Genomic DNA, 24,217 nt, shown 5'->3' on the forward strand with positions numbered 1-24,217 from the left:
CTGAATTTGCACAGCCAGAGAACAGGGCTATTAGAGGGGCCCGGCATGGGGCTGCAAGGATTAGGGATACCTTGAGGGAGCAATTTGAGGCTGAAAACCACCAGTAATGTCTGGTGCCCTGCACGGGAGTGAACTGCAGTGGCTTCAATATTAGTAGGAATCTGTGTTTGCTAAGCTGATTGCAGTGCCTGTTTCTTTCCTGGGCTAAGGTATCTTTTACTTTATGCAATAATAAAGAATGTTTTCAAAGCCAAAAAATCCATTTATTGAAAAGAAACACAACTGCTTGGGAAACAGAAAGAGCAAGGGGGTGGGGTGGGGAATGGTTCAATCATAGTTTTGCGTATGTCCTGTTATCATACTCAGCCTTCCTATCTGGAGTGCTGTGCAATGAGTGCTGCACTTCAGGATGGCTATAATTCAGGATGGGGGTTGAGAGCAGTGGGTAAAGGTCGTAGTTTTCAGGGCTGAGTGCTGAAACCACAGGTGCTGGAGGCAGCTGCTGGCAGTAAGAACCCGGATGCTGGGGAAAGTGGGTTGGAGGTGACATGGGGGCACAAGGGAAAGAGTTTTGAGACAATGGCTGCAGGATGTGGGGGCGGGCACAGTAGTGCTCCGCCTATATGGCTACAAGCGCCTGGATGGAGTCCGCTTGGCGCTCCCTGATGCTTATCAGCCAATCCGTGCTTTGCCGCCGGAACTCCGTGCTTTGCCGCCAGTGCACTGCGTTTTCCTGGCAGATCCTGCTTTTGCTCTCCCTCCACTCCTGCGCTTTTTGATTCTCTTTAAGAGATTGCTGCATCACTTCTTGCAGCATGTCTTCTTTGCTTCTACGTGGCCTCTTCCTGAGTCTTTGCAGTCTCTCGGCTGGTGATAACACGGACGGCTGAGATCTCAAGGTTGCATCTGTAAAGTCAAAATGCAACACTTAACAGAGGCAGCATTGTTCACACCAGACAGAGTAATGATTCCCCTGAACTTAAGGAGGGCAAGCACAGTTTACACAATAGCATAATTTTCCCATCCCAAAGAGAGCGCACATAACCCACAGGAGCCCAAAATGGTGAGTAAGCACAGGGTCAAGGGGGACTGATTGTTTCAGGCTGTACTGTCCTCTGGGTTTCTGTGCCTTGGGGAGAGCCAACAGCCGCAGGGGGCCCCTATACTGAACACTGTCCCCACATTTCCCCAGGAGTCCGTCCTGGAAGATATCTCGCTGCTGAGGGTGACCTGGGGAGCAAGGGAGGGTCTTCTACTGCAATGCGGCTTCCACCCTGGCCCATATGCAGCTTGCCTATGTGCAGCAATGGTCCCCCCACCCCTCGCGGCACAATGGCGCGGACACGTTAGCCTAACCGGGACAAGGACCACGGTGACTTTCTGAATAAACCTGTGCAAGCGCATTGCCCACATTCTGGATGAGACCTTCTAAGAGATTACCGAGGTCGATTACTGTGATGTGATAGACCACATCAATGCGCTATTCCGCATCTAGGCATGCATGCAGCCCTAACCCTCCTCGCCCAAAGAGCCCGCACCGAAAAAATTCCTTCCCGAAAAAAAAAGCCACTTACCGGGAACCTGCTCTTCTGTTTGTCCTCCACGAAGTACCAGCTGCTGCGACTGGCTACCTTCCTCCTAGCTTGAGAACAGCTTCTGGCTACATGCCTCCAGGGATTCCAGGGTGTCTCCCTCCCCCCCAGCACCCTCACTCTCACTTTCCTCCTCCTCCTCCCGCACTGAAGTGTCCATGGTGGTGCTCAGAGTGGAGGTGGGGTTGCCCCCAAGTGTCACATCCAGCTCTTTGTAGAATTGGCAGGTCGTGGAGGGAGCACCCGAGCAGCTGTTTGCCTCGCGGGCTTTGCAGTAGGCACTCCGCAGCTCCTTCACTTTAATACTGCACTGCAGTGCGTCCCAGTCATGGCCCCTTTCCCTCATGCCCCTTGATAGCTGCCCAAAAGTATCGTAATTCTTACGGCTGGAGTGCAGCTGGGACTGGACAGCTTCCTCCCCACAAACACTGATGAGGTCCAACAACTCTCCATTGCTCCGCACTGGGGCTCGCCTGGCGCATGGAGGCATGGTCACCTGGAAAGATTCGCTGACAGCACTCCACACTGAGCTGAGCAAACAGGAAGGTGATTTTCAAAATTCCCACACTCCACACTGAGCTGAGCAAACAGGAAGGTGATTTTCAAAATTCCCAGAGAATTTAAAGGGCGGGCCTGATGGTTGGTCACCTGAGGCCAGGGCAATAGAGTTCGAACTGATGACCAGAGTGGCTAGAACCAGCATTGTGGGATACTTCCTAATACTTCTGGAGGCCAATCAGAGCGCATTGGGCGGCCACACTGGCACCGCAGCACACCAGCGGTGGCGCAACAAACTGTATTCCTCTGGGGGAGGTGGAGTACCAGCAGCGCTGTAGCCGCGGAGACACAGCGCTGTACAAGCCTTGCCAGTGTGGACGGGGAGTGAGGTACAGTGCTCTGGGCGGCTTTATTGTGCTGTAACTCGCAGGTGTAGCCAAGGCCTCAGTAAGTGCCCAATCAAGAAACACTTGACTGACAACGATCTTGCTGCTGTGATCTTCCAAGGGCAGAGGACATAAAAGGCCCTGAAAACTCCTCCATCTTGTCTTCAATCCTGCTTCTGACCTCTGGAGGAACTTTGCTACAAACTGAAGCTCTGAACAAAGGACTGAAAGACCCATCCCAGCTGTGGATGTACTCCAGAGACTTGATTTGAACCTGCAGTTTATTCCATCACTGCTACAAGCCTGAACCAAGAACTTTGCCATTACTGTATGTAATTGATTCCATTTAACCAATTCTAGCTCTCACCTATATCTTTTTCCATTTATGAATAAACTTTTAGATTCCAGATTCTAAAGGATTGGCAACAGTCTGATTTGTGGGTAAGATCTAACTTGTATATTGACCTAGGTCTGGGGCTTGGTCCTTTGGGATCTGGAGAACCTTTTTTCTTTTACTGGGGTATTGGTTTTCATAACCATTTGTCCCCATAACGAGTGGCACTGGTGGTGATAGTGGGAAACTGGAGTGTCTAAGGAAATTGCTTGTGTGACTTACGGTTAGCCAGTGGGGTAAAACCGAAGTCTTCTCTCTTTGGCTGGTTTGGCTTGCCTTGGTGTAACTTGCCTTGGGCTGTAACTGTCCTGCTTTAAGCAATTTGTCCTGAATTGGTACTCTCAGTTGGGTCCCACCAAAGCCAGCATCGTTACAGAGCTGTTCCTCACATGAGCAATGACAATGATAGGCGGGTCAGCCTTTGGCATGTGGCTGTGGAGTGGGTGATTAAGTGAAAGTGAAGCTCTTCTAGCAGTGGGTCTCCCTGATGGCTGGAGGTCCATTAGCTGATCTGTGGAGTAGTGTCAGGTAGGGAACAGGTGTCCCACATGATGGGATGGGGCTCAGGGTGTGAGAGGGGCATCAGGTCTCTCCCAGTTGCTCTCTTCACACTCCAGACTGGAGGTGGGCTGCAGTGGCTACAGGACTCCAAAGCAGTCCTGCAGCAGCTTGGCCATCACTCCTCTCCTCCTCATGTACTTGCTAGGGTGACTGACCAGGCTAGGGTCACTGCCTGGTTGACTTTTCTGTTAGTCATGATGTTCCCATGACTTTCCATGGCTGCCAACACTCTGAGATTAGGTTTACAATTGTATTAGTAGCACTGAAGATTCCTCATGCTTCCACTCCTGGTATACAGATCCCAACCAACCCCTTCTGACCACTCCCTCCGGCGTTCTCTGGAGATTGCCCAAAACCTCACCTTGCTCCTCGCTTATGGGTATCTCTACCCAAGGGCATTCAGTGCGTGCATAATGGATGGTCTATCAATTCTTTGGCTTTCATTATTACATTCTAAAATGCTGGAAGCCTAGTGCACTTCTCAGTATGCTAGTTCAGTGAACACCAAAACAAGCTCAATAATGGGGTCTCCATGTGCTCATAATGAGCTACCAGAGGGACCTGAACATTGGTATGGAGATTTGTTAATGCTAACACAGTTGCAGCCACCAGTACTCAACCCACTCTCTATTTCTCCATTTCTCCTGCTCCTTTACGTATGAGCTGAAAGAACACTCAGAGCTTATCAGGACAGGTAGTGAAGGCGGAGAGAATGCATGCAGCAACCCAGGGGAATAGAGAAAACTACTAAGAAGTGAAGAGGCAATAGAATGAGGGGAGAAGAAAAGACGAAGAAGAAGAAGTGGTGAAGGAGCAATTGCTAAAGGAAGGGAAAAGCTCAGTCACGAAGAGGCCAAAGAGAGGGAGGCAACAGCAGATGAAAAGAAAAAAAACAAGAAAAGGAAAAGGGATGGAAAAAAGACAAGGAAGAAATGGAAAAAGATAAGGGAAAACAAGAAGGAAACAAAATGCTGAGATTTTCACTATTTCACTTCAGCTCTGAAAAGTCACTTTCCCACATTTTGCTTAATCTCACCAGCAGACATGCCACACCAATAAATATTCAGGAGGGTAACAGAAGGCAAGGGCGAAATATTATAACTGATACAACTTGAGTCAAATGACTGCTCACTGTTGAGTTTGAAACTAAGTTAACAGGGTAGCATTTGTTTCAGAGTAGCGGCCGTGTTAGTCTGTATCCGCAAAAAGAACAGGAGTACTTGTGGCACCTTAGCGACTAACAAATTTATTAGAGCGTAAGCTTTCGTGGGCTACAGCTCACTTCATCGGATGCATAGAATGGAACATATAGTAAGAAGAAATATATATACATACAGATAAGTTGGAAGTTGCCATACAAACTGACAGCTCTTCGGAGACAGATCAGTCCTCACTTACAGACAGCCCCCCAACCTGAAGCAAATACTCACCAGCAACCACACACCACACAATAAAAACCACTAACCCAGGAACCTATCCTTCACTTGAATAAATATTGAATAAACCTACCCTTTACTTGAATAAATAAACCTATCCTCCACTTGAATAAATATTTGGACAGAGTTGGCATTGGGCTTTGTTGCCTTGCAATAAAGCCCGATGCCAACTCTGTCCAAATATTTATTCAAGTGACACCATCATAGGACCTAATCACATAAGTCACGCCACCAGGGGCTCATTCACCTGCACATCTACCAATGTGACATATGCCATCATGTGCCAGCAATGCCCCTCTGCCATGTACATTGGCCAAACCAGACAGTCTCTATGCAAAACAATAAATGGACACAAATCTGACATCAGGAATGGTAACGTTCAAAAACCAGTAGGAGAACACCCCAACCTCTCTGACCACTCAGTAAAAGATTTAAGGATGGCAATTTTGCAACAGAAAAACTTCAAAAACAGACTCCAACGAGACACTGCTGAGCTTGAATTAATATGCAAACTAGATACCATTAACTTGGGTTTGAATAGAGACTGGGAGTGGCTGGGTCATAACACATATTGAATCTATTTCCCTACAGTTAAGTATCCTCACACCTTCTTGTCAACTGTCTAAATGGACCATCTTGATTATCACTACAAAAGTATTTTTCTCATGCTGATAATAACTCATCTTAACTAATTAGCCTCTCACCAGTTTGTATGGCAACTTCCAACTTATCTGTATGTATATATATTTCTTTTTACTATACGTTCCATTCTATGCATGCGATGAAGTGGGCTGTAGCCCACAAAAGCTTATGCTCTAATAAATGTGTTCGTCTCTCAGGTGCCACAAGTACTCCTGTTCTTTTTGAAGGTAGCATTTGTTCTTTAATGTTGCTTGCCGAAACATCAGTACTTTCCACCAAAATTTCAAGTCCCATTCAGTTGTCATTTAATACGTTTTTCCTTATCTGATCTTTCTACTCCTCTAGTGTCATTTCTACTGTACTACTCACTGAAGTAAAACTTCATATGATGTCCTGACTCCCAATTGTGGTCATCAAAAATCCCCTTCACGTAGAAGGCGGCATTGTTAACCCTGGTATTCTAGCCAAATTTCAGCTCACATATTTACATTTTGCCTACCTAAATTCTCCCTCTAGCTTCTACTAGATACAATATTCGTCTTCACTATCTTTCGTAAACCACTGTGTTGCTATGCATCATTAAACAACTGATACGTTTCTCCCCAGAGACAGTTTCCCTTAGTTGGTGGGTGAGTTATCACTGTATATAGTGTGATTTGCAAAGAGCTCTAGGAACCCTTGGGATGGTAAATTAAATAAAATAGTTATCTTTATATAGCTCTTAACATACTGGATATTTACTCTGTTTAAATGCATTTGACCAAGACCAATTTACTACAGTCATCTATAGGCTTGGTTTCATTAACAGCAGATTTCACTTCAGAGAGTGTATTCCTTTAAACAAGGTAAAATAGCTACCCACACCTGAAATGTGCATGTGTCAGTTTCACCGTAATAACACCTTCATGGCCTCCTTGTGGGTACCCCCACTCATGTCTCATGCCTCAAGCTGCCACCTTTTTCAGGGTGGGAACACGCATACCCTCTCCCTCTAGACTGGGGATTTAGGCTTCAATTCATCCTGTAACTCACCGATCACCTTAGCGAGTCTGAGTTTATTTCAACAATATATATATAATACAAATAAATAAAAGGAGGGAGTTTCTGAGTAAGTTTGGAGCTCTGATGTACTCTGCTTCTCCCCCACTCGCAATTTCAGTCTGACTAACTCAGTCAGCGTAGCACTGGGATATGCCAAATAAAGATACTTGAGCGATGAAGTCTGGAGTCAGACAGAGTTCTTGGGACGCTGAGTTGAAAGAGGCCGCGGAGGGAACCCCAACATACTTGTGTAGAAATAATTTTCTTTTGCATTTCTTCCACATTTACTAGTCCAGACTGGAGAACTGGGGAACTCTTTATTTTAATGAAAGACTGTGCATGACTCAGTTTCCCCATTCACCTTATATTGTAGGCTAAAAAGACAGAATGACTGAGCCAGCTAAGATAAGAGGGAGAACACCCAAAGAACCATTTACTATAAACAAGATAAGTTAGGAATGTAGAGATGAGGTAAAGAGTAAGTCAAGCGTGGACAATGATTGGTTCCTGCAAAGTAACCAAGCCAATCCAAAAATGTGTAATGCAATGTATAGGAAATGTAATGAGATGAGTTTATTCATATATATATATAATTTTTATTTATAAATATATAGTTTTATATAGTTATATTATATGTATGTATGTGGCAGGATGTGTGCTGAGGGAGGCATTTGTCAGAATTGATCAGGTATCTGCTGGCTGTGGAACTTTATTGAGCTGAGACCAGAACCACATACGGTGACTGGTGACATAGGGTGGTACTGGAGACATAGAAGGTCTGAATGAGGAAGGAGATAAATCTGTGGGAAGTTTCCCCTGATCACTATGAAAGTTCTACTCACTGTGGACACTGGTAAACCCACATGGGTATACAGCTCAATGTGAAAAACTGGGGGCTGAGGGAACTGTGTATGGCAATGCATACCGTCATGAAGAGGTGTGAGTGATCAAAATGAAATATGTCTCTGAGATTCAGTACCAGGTATACTATGGCACCGCCCACCAGGCCCACACTCGGAGCCCACAGTGACTACAAGGGGGCCCACAAATATGTTTGGCACCAGGGCCCACAAAAGGTTAATCCAGCCCTGGTCAGCTAGCATACTATCATATAAACTTTACAGCAAGAACTCGTACCTCCAAGGCCCTGCAAATTTGGTTCTGCCAGCATCTATGTATTTTAATGCAGGCCAATTATTTCTCATAAATATGGATACCAGGATATAACTGTTGACTTTGCAGTTAGATAAACTCCTCTCACAATAGATAAACCTGCATACGGTGGGCAGAGATAATTGAGAAACATGCAGAGCCTTAACATTTTATTCATTTTGTACAATAACTTCACAAACTATATGAAAAGGAATCACTTCCCCCTGCCGATGAAGTGTAATCATAACTGTGGTAGAATGTTTACTAGTGCACAGCAAAAACATACTGCAGTTTAGGACAGGAAGCAAAGAACACCATTATATGCAACTGAAACTCCATGGGAAAATACAAGGAGGTAAAACATAAGTATCCAAATTTGAATTTAGCCAGAACACCAAAGTCAATGGCTTTACGAACAGTACTATCAAATTTTTGAGAACTATGTGCATCAGACACTCCTTTTCAAGACAGACAAATACCAGGATATGTATTGCAAACCACATCTCTATACAGAACTGCAGCCAACCCTGCCAAGAGGAACAAATTAATTTGCCCATCCTCCAGGTATAACACATACCAGTGACATTTGCATACTCACACACTGAGTTAGTGTATCCACAAGCGGCTCCTGCAGAGAAAAGATCTCTCCCCAGTTTCCATCCCAAGTAATTCAGCTAAGCACTGGAGAGGGGGAAGAATCCCACATAGCAATCTGGATGGGGAGCAGCAGCAGAGCAATTAGGGGAACCATATAGTGGCAAATTCTCTGACCCTGACCTTTTCTGCACAATCTAGCCCCAACCTTCCAACCACTGTCTTCTTCATGTCTTGCATGACAGCATGCTGACAGCTCCATGAAAATGGGCTCCATGCTGTACAGGAGATGCCAAATACCCCCTGCTCAGTGGAAATACACCAGTTCCACTAAAAGAGGACCTTCCACATCTGCAGAAGACGGGATAAAATTCAATCTATACTGAAAAACACATTTGGTCCACACATGCTGTAGCAGGGACCAAAGTATAAAGGAGTTCTTGGGACAGTGTTTATCAGATCAGAATTCTGCACTTTACGATTCAACATCTGTACTCAAACTGGATCCCGAAAGTAGAAACAAGGTTATTGCCGAGGGCAGCACGGACTAGCAAAATGACATTCCGGCCCACACCTTCCAAGAAGGAGGTGATCTCTTTACAGGCAACTCAATAGAAATACTAACTTATGGTATCTGCTTATCATGCAGGACAGTCCAAACTTCTGAGTTCTGTAAATGCTTATTCCAGCCCCTTCTCACAGGTTTTTTCAGGCAATACATGTTTTAGTTTGCCATTAAGCTAACTCTAATTCGTGTCACCACTTTAGGACACTTCCTTACACACTAAGCTTAAAATTTCCTCTCCACCTTTTCCGAAAGAAAATCTTTTCAACCAACTTTTCAGCCTGCACCCAGAAAGGGACTGAATTCACTGGCTATTAAGCTTCCACCAACCCCCGCCAAACCAACACCCCCTCCTTTTATCTTTTCAAACCAAGAGGAAGCAAGCACATTAGATCTACTTACTGCTGCTGCTCTCTTTCCTGTAGAGGAGTCACTCTGTGCTGTGTTATGGAGATTCCTATGTGAATGGCAGGCACTTCTCAGCCATGAAACCCCACACCACAAAGAGGCCTTTATTGCCTCGTACATGCCAGGAAAGAGTCAGCTCAACACTGCAGGGAGCATCGGAAAAAAAAATTAAGTCAACACTTTCCGGTTTTTTCCACCCCACAGGCCACTCCCTCGTCCCTTCCTACATGCTCCTCCTCCTCCATGCCCCCCCCCCCACCTTTCTGAGTGTGCGGAGAGCTTCTCTCTATCTTCTAAAGCACACAGCAGTCTATCCTGGAGGCGTTCAGATAGATCCAGGAGGGCAACATGCCAAAGGTGCTACCACAATACGAATAATGAACAATAATAACAGTAAGTCTGCATTATGAAAGATTAAGAGCCTCATAAACACAAAAAAGATTTTCACCTGAGCCCCCATAGCCTCTGTCCTTGTAGAGATTCTTCAAGTGCAGCTTCTATCATCCTTATCTAGGTTAATCTGCCTAGCACCATCTTCCAAGCCCTCCTCCCCAGCAACACCCACAGACCTCTCCATCACACTGTCACTGTGTCCGAAGACATGCACTTCTTACACCTATCTCAGGCCCTGTCTATACTGGCAAGTTTCTGCGCACTAAAACAGCTTTCTGAGGTGTACACACCAACTCCCGAGATGTACACACTGCCAAGCCACTTAGTGCACAGAAACTGCACAGTTGGTACGCTCTAAAAAAACCCACCCCAATGAGAGGAGTACAAATTTCTGCGCCAGGGCTACAGCACTGCAGTGCCAGTGTAGACACCGTGGTTGATTACAGTGCTGCAATTGGCCTCTGGGAAGTATCCCACAAGGACTGTTCTCACCTCTCTGGTCATCGGTTTAAACTCTACTGCCCTGCCCTCAGGTGACCAACCATCAGCCCCATCCCGTAAATTCCTTGGGAATTTTGGAAGTCCCCTTCCTGTTTGCTCGGTGACCCATGCAGTGGTCTAAGCTCATCTTTCCAGGTGGCCGTGCCTGCTCCATGCAGCAGGCAATCCTCCACTCGGAGCAATGCTGAGCTGCTCTACCTCATCAGCATTTGGGGAGAGGAGGCTGTCCAGTCCCAGCTGCGCTCCAGCCATAGGAGCTGTGAGACCTACGGACAGATTTCACGATGCCTGACAGAAAGGGGCCATCACCGGGACATACTGCAGTGCAGGGTCAAAGTGAAGGAGCTGTGGAACGCCTACCACAAGGCGCGGGAGGCAAACTGCTGCTCTGGTGCTGCGCCCACGAGCTGCCAGTTCTACAAAGAGCTGGACATGATACTCTGTGGCAACCCCACCTCCACTGCGAAGACCACTGTGAATACTTCGGTGGCTCACGTGCCAGTTGAAAGTGGACTGAGCCAGGAGGAGGAAACCTTGGAGGAGGATGTGGAGTGGGGGACTCAGAGGATGACTCGGAGATCAGAGATGCATACAGCCAGCTCTTTTCTACCCCGGAGGAGGCTAGCCAGTCACTGCTGTCGGATGCTGGCGACGCACAAACAGGAGAGAAGGCCCCTGGTAAGTGGATTTGATTTTGGGAATAGCTGAAGCGAGTTGGTGGGGGGAAGGAGGGTTGCAGAAAGCAGGCTTGTCTCCCACCGCATGCCTAGTCTGAGCGGCAGAACAGGCTGTTGATAGACTCCCTCACTTCACAGGAATCTCCCTCAGAGAGCTCCAGGAAACTCTTGTGGAGATACTGGGCAGAGCTGCTTTGTTTCTTGCCCCATTAATGGTAACTTTCCCAAGCCACTGTGCCACCACAGGACTGGGGGGAGGGCAGAGAAGACCATTGCTGCACACAGGTGAGCTGCATAGGAGCCAGGGCGAAAGCCGCAGGCTTGGAGAAGACCCTCTCTTGAGTCCCTGCTCACCCTCAGCAGTGAGATATCTTCCATAATGATCACATCCTGTGGAAAGCATGGGGACAGGAATGATTATGAGGTCCCCTCTACAGTGTTGGCTCTCCCCAAGACACATGCCCATTGTTCAGCAGGGTCTGGGAAAAGTGATTTACCCTGCCCCTGTGGCTACTCACCATTTTGGGGTCTTGTGGCTCATGTGTGCTTGCCTGAGGTCAGCAAGTTAGTGACAGGTGTGTGAGTACTGGCGGTGTTTTAAATCACTGAATCAGTGTTCTGTGTTGCAAACAATACTGCTTCTGCAAAATGCTGCGTTTAAACTTCACAGAGACGACCTTGGGAGCCCAGCCTCCCTTTTTGCTATTGGCGGCTGAACGGCTGTGCAGAATTAGAAAGCGGCCACGAAGAACTAAGGAGGACTTTCTGCATGATGTTATGATGCACTTCACTGCCAAGAAACAGGAATTGAAGGAGTGGTAGGACAGCGAGAAGAGGGACCAAAAGGAGAACGCGGCATGCCAGAATGAAGCCACGGAGCGGCTCTTAAAGGTTATGGAGTGCCAAGCAGACACGCTCCAGGAGATACTTGCTCTTCAAACAGAGCAGATCTGTGCCTGCCCTCTCCTGCAGCCGCTGTCGCAAAACTCTTTCTCATGCTCCCTCCAGACACCCTCTTATCAATCACCTGGTTCCAGTCTATACCCGTGGCATTACACTTCTCCCCCCTCACAGTCCAACACTGCGGAATCCCACTACCCACAACACCCATCCCTCTGTAGTTTGGCCCTGCTGAAGCACAGTACCCACTGCATTGTACTCCAAAGGAGAAGGTTGGATATGATCCCTGGAAAAACACAAATCTTTAGCCATCCCAGGACCCCTTCTCCTCCTCCTCCGGGGACCTTCCCTTCCCCCATCCCCCTCACTGCTGATGGTTTTTTTCAGTTTGACTCTCTCCTCTGATTGTTGTTTTTTAATAAAAGAATTGTTGGTTTGAAAGCAATCTTTATTCTACTAAGTGAAAGCAAAAAGAGCCCTGCAAAGCAACATACAATTATGTTAAACCCACATATTGCATTGTCTGCACCAATCACCTCCTAGCATTACAAGCACCGCACTCCTGAGTATAGCAACAAATATCAGTGGCTTTGAGCTTCAAATTGCTGCCTCAAGGCATCCCTGATCCTTATGACCCTGCACTGCTCCCCTCTAATAGCCCCGGTCTCTGGCTGTTCAAACTTAGCCTCCAGGCGCTAAGCCTCTGAGGTTCAGCCCTGAGTGAAGCTTTCACCCTTCCCTTCACAAATATTATGGAGCGTACAGCACGCAGCTATAAGCATAGGAATATCGTCATCGGCCAGGTCCAGCTTCCCATAGAGGCACCGCCAACGGGCTTTTAAAACCCCAAAAGCACAGTCGACAGTCATTCTGCACTTGTTCAGCCTGTTGATGAACTGCTCCTTGTTGCTGTCAAGTTGCTCTGTGTATGGCTTCATAAGCCACGGCATCAAGGGGTAGGCAGGGTCTCCCAGGATCAAAACGGGCATTTTGACTTCCCCTACGGTGATCTTCTGGTCTGGGAAGAAAGTCCCTGCTTCCAGCTTCCTGAACAGGCCAGTGTTGTGAAAGATGTGTGTGTCATGAACCTTTCCGGACCAGCCTGAGTTAATGTCTGTGAAACGCCCACGGTGATCCACAAGCGCCTGGAGAACCATAGAGAAATACCCCTTGCGATTAATGTACTTGGTGGCTAGGTGGCCTGGTGCCAGAATTGGAATATGCATGCCATCTATTGACCGCCCCCCCCCCCCCCCCCCGTAGTTAGGGAAGCCCATTTGTACAAAGCCATCCACAATGTCACACATGTTGCCCAGAGTCACGGTCTTTCACAGCAGGATGAGATTAATGGCCCTGCAGACTTCTGTCACCACGAGTCCAGTGGTCAACTTTCCTACTCCAAACTGGTTAGCACCAATCAGTAGCAGTCTGGAGTTGCCAGCTTCCAGATGGCAATAGCCACCCACTTCTCGAACAGCAGGGCAGCTCTCATTCCCGTGTCCTTGCGCCGCAAGGTTGGGGCGAGCTCATCACACAGTCCCATGAACATGGCTTTCCTCATCTGAAAGTTCTGCAACCACTGTTTATCATCCAAGATGTGCATCATGATATGATCCCACCACTCAGTGCTTGTTTCCTGAGCCCAAAAGCGGTGTTCCACTGTAGTCAGCACCTCCGTGAATGCCACTAGCAATCTCATGTCGTAGCTAAGACGTGTGGTGAGATCAATGTTGCACTTCTCTTGCCTTTGTACTTTAAGGAATAACTCCACTGCCACTCATGACATGTTGGTCAGAGCAAGCAGCCAGTAGGTCAACAGTTCGGGATTCATTCCTGCAGCCCAAAGAAGCAGGGCGCGTAATACAGAAACCGTTGAAAGATGGTGCCAAATGTGGACAGAAGCCCAGGGATTGCTGGGATGCGAAGCTATTTATCAGAGGGCACTGGAAGAGGACCCAAGATGCTCTGCGACCCCCTCCGCCTTCCCACAACTCTTAGCGGCAGAAGAGGAAGAGATGCTTTGTGGGATAGCTGCCTAGAGTGCACCACTCCGAATACCACTGCAAGTGCCACAAATGTGAACATGCTATTGCACAGGCAGCTGACAGTGTGAACACACAACAGTGGTTTCCCTTCAATGCTCGCTGAGCAGCGCTGTAACTCCCGGCACTGTAGTTCTGCCAGTGTAAACATGCCCTCAGTATCAGTTAGTGAAAGTCAGTCAGTGGCACATCATCAAGGACAGAGTTTTGTGCTACATACTTCTCTTCAAGTGCACTCCGACAGCCCTGGCAGATTCAGTGAGATATAGCACTTGTCTATATGAACAATCAGTTTGCAGCAAGCTAGGGTGTGACTCTATCTCACACTAGCCAGCCATGCACTAACAATTTGTGTGGATCCTGCTGACATACATTAACAGTTTGTTAGTGAGCTTTGACTTAGTCCCATTTCAAAGAGGACTAGATCAAACCTAACAAACTATTAATGCATGTCAGCAGTGTCCTCATGGACAGTTAGGCCAGAGCTGGTTAGTATGGGGTAAAGTCACACCCAGCTTGCTGCAAACTAAGGCCAGGTGTACATTTCAAACTTACATCAATATAACTACATCGCTCAGGGGTGTGAAAAAATCCACATCCCTGAGCAGCACAGTGATACCAACCTAACCCCAGGGATGGACTGTGCTACGTCAACAGGAGAGATTCTCCTGTCGACGTAGTTACCACCTCTCACGGAGGTGGATTAACTACGCCGATGGGAGAACCTCTCCCATCTGCGCACTACCATCTTCACTAAACTGCTACAGCAGCTTTAAGTGCAGAGCTGCCCTTAATGTTCATGTAGACAAGCTTACGTTGTTTTTACCCAAGACTCCTGGTGTAAGAACCTGCAAGGCTAGAATCTCAGACCATGGGTTTTCTGGGCTACTGATGCCTCCACATCACCACTAGAGGCTTGGGCTAGGTGTGCTCGGGAGGACCCCACAAAACTAGACTTGGCAGGAAGTACTGTCCCCAAAGGACCTGACTGGCAGCCCCTGATAGCCACCGGGTGGGCTGATACCAGTATATAAAACCAGGAAGCGATGATGGGGAGCTGTCTGAGCAACCTCCCTGCTTCTACTTCAGACCCTGCTAGCAGTAGATCCTAGACTCCAGTTTCCGACCCTCGTTCATCCTTGGCCTCACTATTTGATTGCTGTCAGTAACCTGACACCCAACCCCAGTAACCTGACCCTGCCTGCCTCCTGACACCTGACTCTTGGTCTGCCCTGTCTCTGACTGACCTCCTGGCATCTGACCAAACCCAACTCCTCCACTAGGTCAGACTGCCCATGCCCCAGTCATGACAACTGGCTTCTATTCTCAGCTCTGCCACTGATTGTATGTGACCATGGACAAGTCAGACCAAAATTTTGAAGAGTGAGCTTTAGGTTCTTTGGTTTTAGGATGAGATGCTTTGAGTGTAGTTTTCAGAGTTGTTGAGCCCCCATAGACCCAGTTAAAGGCAATGGGAGCTGTATGTTGTTCAACATCTCTGAAAAAAAATCAGGACTTAGGTGTTTCAACTAGGGCATCCAAAAACTCCAGGCACTCCAAATGAGAGGTTACTTCTGAAAATGTTGGCTTAATTCTGTCTGTTACAGTTTTTCCCATCTGTAAAATGTGGTTGTGACGCATAGCTAGAAAGGGTTAAACATTCTGCAAAATAAATAACCCACAGAAGACATATGGGGAGATGTTTGTGTTTTTGTGTATTTACATACATATAAGTACGGTCCACAATGTAATCAACAGTCCCTGTCTATGCTGTATTCTGATAATTCAGAGGTCAAAAGAAGTTCCTATCATTTAAATGAATTGTAAACATGGGATATCATGGTATTCATCTCTTTCTGAAATGTACTGTGAATGGTGGAGGAACAAGCAAATGGCCTTATGTTAATGGACCTCCTTCAAAGTCATCCTAATTACCTTTTGTTCCCTGAGGAATTCCAACTTGTCAAAAGACATGAAATTGTATAAAGGATCCTTGGGTCCTGATTCTGTCATCTCAGATCTGTTTAGGCTTTGTCAGGGGAAGTTTGAGTCGCAAGTCTGAGGTCCCACTTATGCTGGTAAACCCCGAATATGAGATTTGGACATATGAAATATGACCTTTGAACTGAATTCTAAAGGAACTCTTTGCAACCACAAAGCTCACCATCTCTGCCCCTAAATGAATTGAACTCGTGTCTGTATGTATATTGATCTTTTAACCATACTCTCTCTTTTGTTTTTTAATACATTTTAGTTTAGTTAATAAGAATTGGCTGTAGCATGTATTTGGGTAAGATCTGGAATATTCAATAACCTGGGAGATAATATGTCCAATCCTTTGGGATTGGGGTAGAACCTTTTCTTTTCTATGATGAAACAAGATTTACAGAAATTTTCATATTTGAAAATATGAGTACCTGGATGGAAGCCTGAGGCTGGATCATTTTAAGGGAACTGTGTTGTTTCGACTTCTGAGTAACCATTGAGGTAATAAAGAAGCTGTTTTATGCTGGCTTGGTAAATCTAGGTATTGGAATATCCACCAGCTTTATAAGGATTGTCTGCCCCATTCTTTGCAGTTCACCCTAACTGAGTGACCACAGCTGGCCCGCACTAGGACCCCGGTCACAGTGGCATAGTTGTGCTTGGACACACATTACCACAGGTTAATTGGGTTTTTGGATCAGAACCCCATGCTTGTCAAAATTTAATTTTGATATTGGAGAGATTAAGGGTTAAAAATCAGTTACAGTGAGTGACCCATGATCAAGATCCTGACAGAAAAAGCCTGGAAGAATTGTGCTCACAGAGGGGGTTGTCTTTTAAGAAAAAGGCCCCAGAGCAGTACTGAAAAATCTGTTAATTGCCAGCGATAAGGAAGCAGACCCAGCGAAAATGCTTGCAATAAGAAACCAGCTGCTAGAACTTGAACAAAAGCAAAAAATAGTTGATATGGAAGGAGAAGCTACTGAAAACACAGCTACCTGTGTTTTGAATATCAACAAAGAATAGCATATATTTGATTGCAGGAACTAGAAGCTAAGGCAAAAGTGGACAGACTTAAGCTCCAACTCAAAAGAATAAAGGAACAACAGGAACTGAATCATCCTGAAAATCCAGCTCCTCTCAACAACAAAGATGGGGATAGAATCTATTCAGTTTGCAAGAACGTTGGTATGTTGTTTGACTCTAAGCAGATGACTGTGTGTGACCAAATTTACCCCAACACTGCCACCTTTTATGTAAATGCTTTTACTGTGAGCTCAAGTGAAGGTAACCCCATAACTTGTGCAGAGAATGTAAAAATCAATGGTAAAAGCTGTTCAGGGAACATTACAGCTTCTAACATCACTCTTGTTACAGCAGATCTTGTCAAAGAGGAATATTATTTACCAAATAAGATTGTGAATATTCTTCTTCTACATAGAGTGCTTCCGCCGACGTGCACGGGCTGAAATTGTGGAAAAGCAGCATCACTTGCCCCATAACCTCAGCCATGCGGAACGCAATGCCATCCACAGCCTCAGAAACAACTCTGACATCATAATCAAAAAAGGCTGACAAAGGAAGTGCTGTTGTCATCATGAATAGGTCGGAATATGAACAAGAGGCTGCTCGGCAGCTCTCCAACACAAGTTTCTACAAGCCATTACCCTATGATCCCACTGAGAGTTACCAAAAGCAACTACAGCATTTGCTCAAGAAACTTCCTGAAAAAGTACAAGATCAAATCCGCACAGACACACCCCTGGAACCCCGACCTGGGATATTCTATCTACTATCCAAGATCCATAAACCTGGAAATCCTGGGCGCCCCATCATCTCAGGCATTGGCACCCTGACAGCAGGATTGTCTGGCTATGTAGACTCCCTCCTCAGGCCCTACGCTACCAGCATTCCCAGCTACCTTCGAGACACCACTGACTTCCTGAGGAAACTTCAATCCATCGGTGATCTTCCTGATAACACCATCCTGGCCACTATGGATGTAGAAGCCCTCTACACCAACATTCCACACAAAGATGGACTACAAGCCGTCAAGAACACTATCCCCAATAATGTCACGGCTAACCTGGTGGCTGAACTTTGTGACTTTGTCCTTACCCATAACTATTTTACATTTGGGGACAATGTATACCTTCAGATCAGCGGCACTGCTATGGGTACCCGCATGGCCCCACAGTATGCCAACATTTTTATGGCTGATTTAGAACAACGCTTCCTCAGCTCTCGTCCCCTAAAGCCCCTACTCTACTTGCACTATATTGATGACATCTTCATCATCTGGACCCATGGAAAAGAAGCCCTTGAGGAATTCCACCATGATTTCAACAACTTCCATCCCACCATCAACCTCAGCCTGGTCCAGTCCACACAAGAGATCCACTTCCTGGACACTACAGTGCTAATAAACAATGGTCACATAAACACCACCCTATACCGGAAACCTACTGACCGCTATTCCTACCTACATGCCTCCAGCTTTCACCCTGACCACACCACACGATCCATCGTCTACAGCCAAGCTCTGCGATACAACCGCATTTGCTCCAACCCCTCAGACAGAGACAAACACCTACAAGATCTCTGTCAAGCTTTCTTACAACTGCAATACCCACCTGCGGAAGTGAAGAAACAGATTGATAGAGCCAGAAGAGTTCCCAGAAGTTACCTACTACAGGACAGGCCTAACAAAGAAAATAACAGAACGCCACTAACCGTCACCTTCAGCCCCCAACTAAAACCCCTCCAACGCATTATTAAGGATCTACAACCTATCCTAAAGGATGACCCAACACTCTCACAAATCTTGGGAGACAGGCCAGTCCTTGCCTACAGACAGCCCCACAACCTGAAGCAAATACTCACCAACAACCACATACCACACAACAGAACCACTAACCCAGGAACTTATCCTTGCAAAAAAGCCCGTTGCCAACTGTGCCCACATATCTATTCAGGGGACACCATCACAGGGCCTAATAACATCAGCCACACTATCAGAGGCTCGTTCACCTGCACATCCACCAATGTGATATATGCCATCATGTGCCAGCAATGCCCCTCTGCAATTTACATTGGTCAAACTGGACAGTCTCTACGTAAAAGAATAAATGGACGCAAATCAGATGTCAAGAATTATAACATTCATAAACCAGTCGGAGAACACTTCAATCTCTCTGGTCACGCAATCACAGACATGAAGGTCGCTATCTTAAAACAAAAAAACTTCAAATCCAGACTCCAGCGAGAAACTGCTGAATTGGAATTCATTTGCAAATTGGATACTATTGATTTAGGCTTAAATAGAGACTGGGAGTGGCTAAGTCATTATGCAAGGTAGCCTGTTTCCCCTTGTTTTTTCCTACTCCCCCCCCCGGACGTTCTGATTAAACTTGGATTTAAACTTGGAGAGTGGTCAGTTTGGATGAGCTATTGCCAGCAGGAGAGTGAGTTTGTGTGTGTATGGGGGTGGGGGGGTGAGAAAACCTGGATTTATGCTGGAAATGGCCCACCTTGATTGTCATGCACGTTGTGGGGGGAGTGGTCGCTTTGGATGAGCTATTGCCAGCAGGAGAGTGAGTTTGTGTGTGTGTTTTTTGGAGGGGGGTGGGGGGGTAAGAGAACCTGGATTTGTGCAGGAAATGGCCCACCTTGATTATCATGCACATTGTGTAGAGAGTTGTCACTTTGGATGGGCTATTGCCAGCAGGAGAGTGAGTTTGTGTGTGGGGGGGGTGGAGGGTGAGAAAACCTGGATTTGTGCTGGAAATGGCCCAACTTGATGATCACTTTAGATAAGCTATTACCAGCAGGACAGTGGGGTGGGAGGAGGTATTGTTTTATGATCTCTGTGTGTATATAAAGTCTGCTGCAGTTTCCACGGTATGCATCCGATGAAGTGAGCTGTAGCTCACGAAAGCTCATGCTCAAATAAATTGGTTAGTCTCTAAGGTGCCACAAGTACTCCTTTTCTTTTTGCGAATACAGACTAACACGACTGTTACTCTGAAACCTGTCATTGTGAATATTGTAATCCTCTGTGTGCTGTAGCTCACGAAAGCTCATGCTCTAATAAATTGGTTAGTCTCTAAGGTGCCACAAGTACTCCTTTTCTTTTTGTGAGTTTACTGTAAGTATGCCTTTAGCCAGAATCCATCTTGAATGGAATGGTGTTAAACATGAAGTTACAGCTCGGGTAAGAAAGTTATTGCATAAGGATCTTTTGATTGGGGATGATATTAAAACTTTGTTTAGTCAAGTTGATGACATAAACCAGTCACAGCTAAGAAATAATCCTGAACCTGTGTCTACTAGGGGCAAGGATTTGCCTATGGAGGGTTTCTCCAAATGTCTGTCTGAGGAAGATAGCTATTTATCTGTGCAAAGAAGCAGTGCATATGTGGAAAAAATTTTGGAGTGTCTGTCTGGTATCTCAGAAGTGAATCTGGCATTAGATAAGGCTCAGGAAGATGTTTCTCTAGAGCAAATTAAAATTGGTCATCAGGTTAAAGCCCTAACTGAGGAAGGAAGGGGTACATTCTTGGTGAGTGATAAATTGTTGGCTAGTAAAGCTTGGGAAAGTAAGCCTGACCCAGGTAAAAGTGATGTGCTTAAAGTAGCCCAGTGTAATAAGACTCTATTTGTGGAAAACAACAGCTAAACTGCTAAGGGAGGGGAAAGCAAAGTAAGTTTAGATGAGCATAGGCAGCTTTGTCTAATCAGCAGTTTGGGAAGGCAAGGTTAGTGGAACATGAGTATCCATATACCTTACCTGTTACCAGTGTAGAGAATTGTGACAGTGAAGGAAATGTTCCTGTGTGTGTTAGGGGTAATGACTTGCCTCTGAAGGGAGCTACCCCAATCTCCAAGCAATTGTCTGTGAACAGCCATGTGTGCTGGGACAAGGGAAATGATATCCCAAGCTCTTTGTCTGTTAAAGGGGAATGTTTCTTCAGCTTTTTTCTGTCTGTAGAGCAGAGAGAAGAAGCCTGTCAGCCTATGACAGTTGAAAATTTATCAGTTGACCCAAAGTTGGTTCTGAATACAACTAAAGCCCAGGAAGGAAGTGGTCCAAAATTTGTATCTGTAGGGATGATGACATTGCTACTGGGTTGCATCCAGTTGAGGTCACAAATAGCTCCCACAGACCAAGCAGTTCTGGTGCTCCTATTTTGCATATTGCTAGTGAGTTGCTGAGTAAAGATATGACAACCTTGTCTGATCAGGGTGATATCATAGCCAGGGCACAAGGAAAGCATGAAGGTGATTTGACTATGTTAGCCACTGACAGTGTGGCAACTTGTAACAAGGAGGAGAATGCTTCTAATCTTGTGACAAGGAAGTCTAGCAGTTTACCTGAAAGGGAGTTGTGTGAAAATCCTCCTGATGGGCCAGAGGTAATTCTGGATGTATGTGAAACTCAAAAAGAGTTTGGTGATTTCTCTGTTGTGCCAAAGCTGGTTCTGGACATAAATAAAGCTCAGAAAGAACCTGTTGCAGAGCATGATATTGCAGAAGGAAAGGAATTTCTTGGTGAAGTCTTTGAAGTCTGTGAAAAGGAATTGTTTCCATGACTCTTGATGGACGATTGTTGGTAGTAAACAGTCTCTCTTCTGAGGAAAGCGTGTTGGTGCTTAGTGGCCAAAGTCTTTCAAATGAAAATGAATCCACTGAATTTGTTTTGAAAAAAATCCATTGTGGATACCTTTGCTGAGATTTCTGATGGAATAAAAATTGTTAGGGAGTTTAAACAGCACTATCAGCTTAACCCGCTTGTTGGGGAGACAATGTTGTTGGAACATGAATGTCTCCATGTTGATTCTTTAAGTAAGCAGTCTGTGACTCAGGTACTGAGGAAAGATTGGGTTACAAGGATGCAGGGCAGAGCAGGCAAACTCTTATCTCTAGATATTTTGGACATGATTTGTAGACATTTAATTCCATGTGGAAGCAGAGGTTGGTAATGGAAGGACAAAGGAACATTAGGTCTAACATGCTAGTGAAAATGGATGGTATCTCTTTAAGACAGAGTCCAGCCTTGGAATTGGTAAAACTTGAGGATCTAAAAAATAGAAAACAAGCTAGTGTCTGTGTTGATGCAAATTACCTGACTGACTGGGAGAGAAAGACTTGCCCAAAGCCATTAGCAAAGAGGACGTACCCAGCCAGCCAATGGATTCTGTTACACCAAAGAGTTCAGATTTTGACCCTACTGGGCAGGGAGGAAAGGAAGGATTAAACCTTGCAAAAAGCCACAGATTAACCCTAAAATACCAAAACATCAAGGAAGTGGTTAAACTGAAAGCCTATGTTAAGGAAGACCCTGAGGTCAAGAAAAAGCTAACAAAGATTCAAGAAGGACATTGAACAAGCTGACCTAAAGAATAATCTGTCTAAACCAAAGACTTGGCATGACAAAAATAATTATAAATGTACACTTGTGATAAACCTGCTGTTATTGCTAATGATTGTAACTAACTTGTTGCTGATAGCAAGAACTGTAAAATGTACAATGATAGGTTTCAGAGTAGCAGCCGTGTTAGTCTGTATTCGCAAAAAGAAAAGGAGTACTTGTGGCACCTTTGGGTATGTCTACACTACGGAATAAGGTTGAATTTATAGAAGTCGGTTTTTTAGAAATCGGTTTTATATATTCGAGTGTGTGTGTCCCCACAGAAAATGCTCTAAGTGCATTAAGTGCATTAACTCAGCGGAGTGCTTCCACAGTACCAAGGCTAGAGTCGACTTCCGGAGCGTTGCACTGAGGGTAGCTATCCCACAGTTCCCGCAGTCTCCGCTGCCCATTGGAATTCTGGGTTGAGATCCCAATGCCTGATGGGGCTAAAACATTGTCGCGGGTGGTTCTGGGTACATATCGTCAGGCCCCCCTTCCCTCCCTCCCTCCGTGAAAGCAAAGGCAGACAATCGGTTCGCGCCTTTTTTCCTGAGTTACCTGTGCAGACGCCATACCACGGCAAGCATGGAGCCTGCTCAGGTAACCGTCACCATATGTCTCCTGGGTGCTGGCAGACGCAGTACGGCATTGCTACAGAGTAGCAGCAACCCATTGCCTTCTGGCAGCAGACGGTGCAATACGACTGGTAGCCGTCCTCGTCGTGTCCGAGGTGCTCCTGGCCACGTCGGCCGGGAGCGCCTGGGCAGACATGGGCGCAGGGACTAAATTTGGAGTGACTTGACCAGGTCATTCTCTTTAGTCCTGCAGTCAGTCCTATTGAACCGTCTTATGGTGAGCAGGCAGGCGATACGGATTGCTAGCAGTCGTACTGTACCATCTTCTGCCGGGCAGGCAAGAGATGAGGATGGCTAGCAGTCCTACTGCACCATCTTCTGCTGAGCAGCCATGAGATGTGGATGGCATGCAGTCCTTCTGCACCGTCTGCTGCCAGCCAAAGATGTAAAAGATAGATGGAGTGGATCAAAACAAGAAATAGACCAGATTTGTTTTGTACTCATTTGCCTCCTCCCCCGTCTAGGGGACTCATTCCTCTAGGTTACACTGCAGTTACTCACAGAGAAGGTGCAGCGAGGTAAATCTAGCCATGTATCAATCAGAGGCCAGGCTAACCTCCTTGTTCCAATAAGAACAATAACTTAGGTGCACCATTTCTTATTGGAACCCTCTGTGAAGTCCTGCCTGAAATACACCTTGATGTAAAGCCACCCCCTTTGTTGATTTTAGCTCCCTGAAGCCAACCCTGTAAGCCGTGTCGTCAGTCGCCCCTCCCTCCGTCAGAGCAACGGCAAACAATCGTTCCGCGCCTTTTTTCTGTGCGGATGCCATACCATGGCATGCATGCAGGCCGCTCAGCTCACTTTGGCAATTAGGAGCACATTAAACACCACATGCATTATCCAGCAGTATATGCAGCACCAGAACCTGGCAAAGCAATACTGGGCGAGGAGGCGACGTCAGTGCGGTCACGTGAGTGATCAGGACATGGACACAGATTTCTCTGAAAGCATTGGCCCTGCCAATGCACGCATCATTGTGCTAATGGGGCAGGTTCATGCTGTGGAACACCGATTCTGGGCTCGGGAAACAAGCACAGACTAGTGGGACCGCATAGTGTTGCAGGTCTGGGACGATTCCCAGCGGCTGCGAAATTTTCGCATGCATAAGGGCACTTTCATGGAACTTTGTGACTTGCTTTCCCCTGCCCTGAGGCGCATGAATACCAAGATGAGAGCAGCCCTCACAGTTGAGAAGCGAGTGGCGATAGCCCTCTGGAAGCTTGCAACGCCAGACAGCTACCGGTCAGTTGGGAATCAATTTGGAGTGCGCAAATCTACTGTTGGGGCTGCTGTGATGCAAGTAGCCCACGCAATCAAAGATCTGCTGATATCAAGGGTAGTGACCCTGGGAAATGTACAGGTCATAGTGGATGGCTTTGCTGCAATGGGATTCCCTAAC

General features: G+C 46.3%; 1 protein-coding gene across 6 annotated transcripts in view; it reads right to left on the reverse strand.

The window, feature by feature from the left end:
- B4GALT4 (beta-1,4-galactosyltransferase 4) overlaps positions 1-24,217 on the reverse strand; it is an 85,111-nt gene that overhangs the window by 40,391 nt on the left and 20,503 nt on the right. For 4 of the 6 annotated variants that reach the window (XM_077822502.1, XM_077822475.1, XM_077822512.1 and 1 more), the window contains exons 2-3: positions 9,264-9,412; positions 8,301-8,414 (exon numbers count right to left, since the gene is read on the reverse strand). The gene's annotated coding sequence lies outside the window, so the exon portion shown is untranslated. The remainder of the gene's footprint in view (positions 1-8,300; positions 8,415-9,263; positions 9,413-24,217) is intronic. The other 2 variants (XM_077822520.1, XM_077822493.1) reach the window with 1 other exon arrangement.

Source organism: Eretmochelys imbricata, chromosome 1 (genome assembly GCF_965152235.1).
Source record: "Eretmochelys imbricata isolate rEreImb1 chromosome 1, rEreImb1.hap1, whole genome shotgun sequence".
Classification (NCBI taxonomy): Eukaryota; Metazoa; Chordata; order Testudines; family Cheloniidae; genus Eretmochelys; species Eretmochelys imbricata.